The sequence below is a fragment of the Tupaia chinensis genome, unplaced genomic scaffold (genome assembly GCF_000334495.1).
Source record: "Tupaia chinensis unplaced genomic scaffold, TupChi_1.0 Scaffold147433_1, whole genome shotgun sequence".
Lineage (NCBI taxonomy): Eukaryota > Metazoa > Chordata > Mammalia > Scandentia > Tupaiidae > Tupaia > Tupaia belangeri.
In genome coordinates, this window is record NW_006207284.1 from 2945901 (window position 1) to 2954447 (window position 8547).

Below are 8547 nucleotides of genomic sequence, written 5' to 3' on the forward strand. Positions count from 1 at the left end.
GTTGAGAGAGACTGGCAGACCACGGGGAGGTGGGCGGGGCGGAGGAGTGCGCGGCTTCCCAGCCGGGAGTTGCTGCTGTTAGCTCCATGTCACGTTGTGGGTCCCGAGGCTGGTTTTCATCCTGGAGGCGTTCCTGAATTTAAGTAAAGTGGGACGTGCCTCAGGGAGGCGGGAAATGCGGGCGAGGGATGCGTCTGTCCTTAGCGCCACTGTCTGTGCTCACGTGGATGGAATTCCAGACCTCAGAAAGCTACAAATGGAGATGTTGAGGCCCAGAGAAGAGAAGTACTTGTCCGGGTAACACTACCAGTAGGCGGCATCGTTGGGAGTGGGGCCAAGCGTATGACTTCATGCAGGAGATAAAGTAATTTAAGACTCTTCCTTTGGCGCACAGATGAGTGTGACCCTATGTGCACATTTGCAGTCACACCACCAGGGTCGGGGGTAGATAATCAGGAAACACTTTCAGAAGAAGGTAGGACTTAGCCTCATGAGTATTCCTAGAAGGATTGTTATCATAGTAGCAACCAATTCATGAATAGCACTTTGAAATTTTTTACTATAGAAAAGTTTTATTATTACAAGAGTAATTTATAGAATGGCACTTATACAACAGATCACGAGGAACTTGCACAGAATCACTCATCCTTTCTCACAACACTCTGTGGGTGTTCCCATTACAGAGATGCGTTTCGTCAACTGATATTAACAGAGGGCCAACAGCGTGCCACTGTCGTCGACACGGAGAATCCAGCGGCGAACCAGGCAAGGCCGGCTCGCGAAGGAAACAGGGAATTGGTCCGGAGAGACGAAATGCCAGCGAGGGCCGGGGATTTCAAGGCGGGCTTGGGCCCAGATCTTCGGACTGCGCATCCAGCGGCTCCTACGGTTCTGTGCGGAGGACGAGCCTTGGCACGGAAGCGATGTTAGGTTGAAGGGCTATGGAAGGCCAGGCGGGGGCTGGACGTTGAAAGCAGTCCCAGACAAGCTGGGGTTTGCAGTGGGCGCCCAGACAGCGGTCTTCAGCCGCGCGCCACTTCTGGCGGGCGCCGAGCCTGGGTGGGGCCCGGAGCGGGGGCGGGGAGGGGCGGAGAGCAGTGCGACCGCAGGCGGCGTGACCGCAGGAGTGATAGTGGAGGCCGAGGTGTGCCAGTCCACCCGCTAGGGCGGTGGTGGCGACGCGGATCCCAGACGCTCCCTACTCTGGACGGTCCCAAGGAGAGAAATTGCGCAGACTGGACTATAGACGTTAACGTTACCTCCTTTTCTTTCTTTCTCTCTCTTTTAAAATCAAAAGTTAAAACTTTCAGGAGGTGTTCCAGAGGTAGTTCCGAGGCTGGGAACCTTTTTTCTACAGAGCATGATTCTTCCTCTTTTTTTCTGGGCCCCTTCCTGATGCCAGTCAGCGGAGGTCCCCTACTCTGGGAAGCTGATACTGGGGGTCCGAAGGTGGGACTTGCACAAACTGCCAAATCAGGGCACCCGATAATGACCAATATCCTAATTGATAGTATTTCATTATGTATTTCTTTTACTGTTACTTTCTAAAATCATTCAACTTCAACATCTCCCTATTTTCATAAACAGGCAGGACAGACACCCTATCCATCGAAGGACTGGAATTTCAGACCAGCTTACATGACTTGCTTTTCTTTTTCTTTCCTTCTTTCCTTTCCTCCCTCTCTTCCTTCCTTCCTTCTTTTCTTCTAATTCTTTTTTCTTTTTTATTTTTTAAGACATTTGCTATAGGGTGTGTGTGTGCTCACCAGAGAAATCAAGAAATCATCCCTGGCGTGGGGGGGTGGGGATAAGGGGGCGAGGTGGTTACGCCTCAATCCCTTTGCCTCCCTTCTCTCAGGATCTTGGGTGTGCATGCACATGTGCCTGGCTTGAATTCTAAGCCTTTGGTCAGGGCTCGAACCACAGTCGACTATGTGGAAGTCCAGCAATGTACCCACTATGCCATCTGCTGGTCTTATGACTTGCTTTTCAAGAAAGTGTGCTAGTGGCAGAATCATATTTTCTCCTGAAGTACCAGAATTCTTCTCTGTACAATGACTGAACACAGAAACATGGGATTTCTTAAGGGGGAGAGGATAAATCCAGAGTAAAATAATTTGCATAATAATTATTTGTTGATAGCTGGCAGACAAAAGAGACTCCTTCATTTATCTGAAGACACCTTTTAGATCCTTTTAGGTACAGCCACTAAAAGGAGGCAGATGATTAAAAGAACAATGAAATCCTATTTAGTGACTGTCAAATTAGGCAAAATTTTTTTCAAAGATAGTATTTTGTCTCTGGTTTTGAAAAGACCAGATGTCTCTCTCCTATCACTGGTGGAAATGTGAGTTGGGACAGATTTACTAGAAAGCATTTTATAAGCAGGAACTGTAATTTCACCTATAGGGATCCATCCTAAGGAAACAGCGTTTATACCTCGAAGGTATTCATGGAAGCATCGTTTATAATAGTGAAAAAGTCTGAATAACCCTAAATGTCCACTGTTAGTGGAATAGTTGAGATTTGGGTACATCCATATATGAAATTCCACGTGGACATTGCAAATGATGTTTGTGAAGACTTTTTAGTGATACGGGAAAATACTTATGAAACATTAAGAAGACAAAAAGCAGGATTCCAGAATTGTGTGTACAGCAGGATCTCAGTTATGTTAAACTATGCATTAGAAAAAGATTGGGAGGAAATCAAACCATTTATGAGGGTTTTCTCTGGGTGGAAAGTTATGTTTGATTTTTACTTTCTTCCTTGTATTTTTTGTGCTTTCCAAATCTCCTATATTAAGCATAAAACACTTTCATCAGAAAAAAGCCAACAGATTTTTGGACTGTAAAGGAGTCAGGATACCTCCTTTCTCATGGCTCTCCACTTCCTAAAGTACCCAGTAGACGTGATGAGTTCTTGCATAACAGTTTTACATCCTTCCTTAGGAGGAATGGTCTCCCTTGGTTTTCCCTTAAATTAATCCTGCCTAAACATCCATTCTTAATGATGCTCTTTAAACAAACAAACGAAACCCAAACATTCATTAAGTGTTGTGTACAGCTGACCTCCTGTAACCCCTCAACAGTTCTACAAGGCAGGTGCCATCCCCCTCATTCACAGGACAAGTAAGCAAAGGAAAGGAGAGAGCTGGGAACTTGCCTGTGATCACGTGACGACGATCTGCACTCAGTCTGTCTGGCTCCAAAGCCCAGGCTTGCTCCACTACATTACAATCTCTCTTTCTCTGACCACCGCAATTCACCCTTGGAAAGCAACCCCCCCTCCACTCCCCGCTGCCCTGAAAGGTCATTTGGCATTTACTTAGATACCGATTTAAGTGGCATCTCTTGTGATGTTATTCAACGGTTAAATGTGTGTATGTCTTTACTCCTCTCCCCTAAATATTCTAGGTTCTCCCCCAAATAGTCTAGGTTCTTTAAAGCAAATGTCCAGATATCCTCTATCCAGCTAGCCCACAGCTGAACAAATAATGGGTTCCTTAATCATTTACTGAACTCTTATTTAAAGAATTAATGACTTTCCTGTGTGGCTCTAGCAACAGAGCCAGGCTTAGGGACTGTCAAGACTTTGGCAGGGTCCCCAGGTTCTTAGGTTGGCTTTTGCCCAGAGAATAACTAGCCTTGGGCATGGCTTGGAGGGGATGCTTACAACTCCAGTGACACAGTGGCAGACATCCTGCCACCTCCTGTTGCTCGCTCTGCAGCTGGTTGACGTGTGGGTGAGCATGTGTGCATATGTGTGTGTATCTGTGTGTGTAACGACAGAAAGCTGTACTCTGTCCCTAAACAGGCTCCAAGTTGGTCAGGAGAAAGCTGAGGAACAGATCACTGCCTGACGGAGGGAGGCAGTGGCTTTAAAGGACTTGAGAACATACAATTCATTCTGTCCCTCGCTGGTCCCTCCCCATCTCTTAAACACCATCAGCGCCAAACCCATTTTTGTTTCTGAAGGAGGAAAAAATGCTAACTTCTTTGATGTTAATAGGGGATACCGAAAGAGAGAAAGTTAGTGTTTTCCAAGGTGATTAAAAAAAGGCTATTCCCAAGAGCCATGTAACTCTAGCAGAGGATTGCAAATCTCCAAGAGACAACCTATCGAATGTCAACTATTTCCGACCTGCTGTTAGGTGGGATAAATGGTCCCTTGCCTCACCACCCCCAGCCCACTCCTTCCCTAACTCGTTGTGTTTCCAACATCCACTGGTAGAAAGTGACTCTGGAAAATAAACCTAATCTTTCCATCTTGCAATTCCATAGTAATTAAGGAAAATTATTACTGGTTTTCTGGGAACCATTTTCACCCAAATTTCAAATTGTATGTTGAATTTTTTTTATGTTGAATTTTTAAAAGACCTTCCCTCACTAAAATGAAATTATTAGTGATTTTCATCAAAGCTTTTTTTTTTTCTCTTTTTTTAGTATAGGGTGCTTTCTAGTACTCTAGTATTCTAGTCCAAAAAGCTTCCTACATAAAGAGGAAAAGTGAGACCAGTAAACAAATAGAGCCAATTTAGAGTCACCCTGGCAAGTCATTTTAACAAAGCAGCCACTTAATTAACAATGCAATGATCATTACTTGACTAATCCCACTGCCAGGAGAATGAATTGTTCTCCAAGTTTGCTGTGCTCTGTGGCAGGTGCTGTGTGGCTTTGTGAGTGTGAAAATCAGCAACAAACAGTGCTGTTGCCTCAAAAATTATGGTGTCAAGCTGAGAAAGAGGGCATGACTTTAGGAAATAATTGAGTGAGCCAACCGTGTTTTCCATGGAAAAGGCTTGTCATTGTTTTCCTTAAACCAGTAATTTATTGACGGTGACCTAAGGCAGCTATATAACAAGAGGAAGTGCCTAGAGCTCTGTAGACTGTCAGTTTTCTAAAGAGGACTGCGCATCCCATGGCAGAGCCGCAGCACTCCCAGCAATGTGGGCATCTTATCGTCCATACAGATGGGCTTTGAGACTGTTCCACCAAAAGCATTACATTAACAGAAGAACAGGGTAGGAATTGTGTGTATGTGTATAAAGGGGGATCCGTGCAATGTATGGTTTGAGCAGTTTTCTAAATCTAAATCCATACTTATGCCCTTGGAGCTATTTGTAGGTCTAAGGAATAAGAGGCAAAATAAAAACCTGCATCTATTGTAATGAATGCGGCAATAGGAGTGGTGGAGATCGTGGAGAACCAGAGGCTGCAAGCCCTGTCTAAAAATGGCAACCTCTACCTTCTAATGCTCAAGGTGGGAATTCAGGCCATGTCTTCCAATTTTTTAGGAGAAGCTCGAAGCCTGATCTTTAAATATGAAATCTTTCAAGAATGTTGGCTCAAAACTAATTTCTACAAGTTTCCAATTTACACTGGCCTAAGGTGTTGGCACGAGGCATTGAAAGTAAAGATGGGTTAGAGTTAGGAGGCTTGGGAGGATGGAACAGATCCACCTGGTAGCAATGGAAATAGCCAGAACTGGTCTCAGAATCCTTTTAGGGTAGCCTCACTGTGTCATAATCTGTCCATTTTTCTGAGACTGAAATTAATCACCCTGAATTTCCAAGTTGATATTTTCTTTTCTTTCTTTTCTTTTTATTTTGAGAGGTTTTTGCTACAGGGCACATGCACTCACCAGAAAGACAGAGACAGAAAGTGAGACATCACCCCTTAGGGGGGATGGCCAGGCCCCAGTCCCTTCTCCTCCATTCTCCTCTCAGGATCTTGGGCACGCACGCACACGTGTCCAGTATGACTTTAAGCCACCAGGTCCGGGACTTGCACCACGGTCAACTACATGGGAGTCCAGTGACATAGCCATTACGCCAATTGCTGGTCCCCCAAGTTGATACTTTCTTAAGGCTCCCGACTGTACTCAGGTTAATATTTGGGACCCTGAAGAGAATTAATAAGCTCCCTGTAACTCATGTTCTTCAACCTCTTTCCCATTCTGGGCTATCTGCCTTCTCTGCTACACTGAGCATGCGTGTTGGGCTTGTGCTTTCTTCCTTTTTTTTTTGAAGTTTTTGCTATAGGGCACTTGCACTTGCCATAAAGACAGAGAGAGAGAGACAGAGAGACAGAAAGCGAGAAATCACCTCCCACAAGGGGGAATGGCCACACTGTAATCCCTTCTCCTCCAGTCTCCTCTCAGGATCTTGGGCACGCACGCGCATACACCCAGCATGAGTTTAAGCCACTGGGTCTGAGACTGGAACCATGGTCGACTACGTGGAAGTCCAGCAACATAGCCATTATGCCATCTGCTGGTTCCAAGGGCCTGTTCTTTCTTTTAGCTGTTGTGGAACAGCATTGTCAGGAGGAAGGACATTCTTCTTTTCATTAAATATGAGGAGGGACAGAGAAAAGGAGGATTATGAACCAGACAGTGCAGCTCAATGAATCAAAGCATGGGCGCTACAGTGTTTGAGTTTTGACTTTACATAACTTTCCCAATTCCAAATAATTCCAAATTCAGAGACATTACATTAGTAGCTTAAAATCAGCTATGGTGGGGCCAGCAGGTAGTATGTGGATTGGAGCACTGGACTCCCATATAGCTGACCACGGTTTGAGTCCCAGACTTGGTGGTTTGTTTTCTCACTCCCCTACTGTGGCCAAATTAAAATAAATAAATAAAATTAAATAAATGATTCTAAAAAAAATCAGCCATGATGGAAATATTTACAACATGGGCATCAGCAAATGTGGTAAGTTGGAGCTTATTTATTTATTTATTTATTTATTAATGTTTTTTAAATTTATTTTTCTTTTTTTAACATTAATATACTATACATCATTACAGTATACAAAATGAATTTTTCATCCAAAATACACTGTCTGTTGGCTCAATCAAGCACATCAACATACGTGTTATCAACGAACAATTTTTCATTTCTTATGTCTTGTATATTTTGCGTTTTTTTTTTTTTTTGCCATCCTTGATGAGCTTATTTATTTTTTGAGAGCCAGTTTACAACAATCTAGGTCCTGGATGAATATCCAAGGGGACTTCAAAAAGCTCATGGAGGGACCAGCAGATGGTGTAATGGTTATATTATTGGACTTGTAGTCAACTGCAGTTTGAGTCCTGGACCCGGTGACTAAACTCATGCCGGGCGTGTGTGAGTGCATGTCCAGAATCCAAGAGGAGAATGGAGAAGGGATTGTAGCATGGCCACCCCCTTGGTGGGGGGGGATTTCTCACTTCCTGTCTCTCTGTCTCTCTGGTGAGTGTATACACCCTATAGCCAAAATCTGTCAAAAAAAAAAAAAGCTCATGGAAAAATGGAATTAAGTATGAGTTTATTTTGGTGCAAAGCAGTTTTTGGAAAACTATGTATAATTTCATTCTACTATGCATTTTCCATGAATGTTTTGAAGACTCCCTCATATGTCCTTTGTTGCACTATTTACATAACAAGAGCATTTCAGTTTTTGGATGGGTGGGAGGATTGAGTGGGCAAGTCTTTAGTGCAGTGTGGAGCACACTGTAAGTGCTCAATAAACACTACTTATTATTAATACAGGCTCATATATCAGCTGCTGAAATGTCTTTGTTGTTAATGGAGGGGTTTGATTAGTCAGGCAAATGGCTTTCTCCACCATTACCCATAGAAATGGGGTAAAGGTAAATGGAGCCTTAAATAAAGTGTGAAATGTTCTTACTCTTAATTGTGACATGTATGATGAGAGAAGGAAAGAGAAGTAATAAAGAGATTCTCAGATGTGCCTGGAAAGCCCCTCCTGTAGTTAAAAGAGTCTCAGACTCAGGGTTGGAAGAGGTCTTTGAAGCCATTTGTTCTTATTTTCCAACCACTGGAAGGAGCTCCTTTACAACAATGTACATGTGGTCCCATCTCCAAATACTTCCAGGGGTGGGCCTTCCGCTGCTTGGAAAGGGATCCCATCCTACTGCTGGGCACACCTGAGCACCAGGTGGCCTTTCTTTCTCCCAGGCACCTGTCTCTCCTACTTTCTAGCCCTGGGTCTGACGCACTTACAGCTTGACTGGCTGAGGCACCATGAGAGGAAGCCAAAGAGAGCAGCAGCCAAAACCATCCTGAGGCTAAAGCAAAACCTGCCTTTTCTGAGACACTTATTTCTGCAGCCACAGGGATGCGTCTAATGAGAGGTTTCTTTGTTCTAGGAGCAAGTTTGAGAGGAGAATTGGGCCAGGTTAGGGTTTTGTTTCATAAAGGAAATTATCTCCAAACATGGAAGATTTGAGGATTAAGTGACTCAAAAGATTTAGTGCTGAACTTTTTAAGGCCTCCTGGGGCTTTCGGATGTACTTGTCTTGGAGAGAAAATGTGGAAGAGCAGTGGCTTTGGAAACAGGCCAGTAAAGAATCAGATTAACCCTGTCTAAGCTCGGTTTTACTTTAGGCAAAACCAGGTTAAAATGAATACTTTAAAAAAAGGGTCTGAAGACGCATGTGGAAATGGACTTGTTTCTAGCAGGTACTAATGGCTGCCTGGAGGAGACATTGCTTTATCGTCTCTACTCCTTGACACCCCCCCCCCCATCAAAAGCTTAG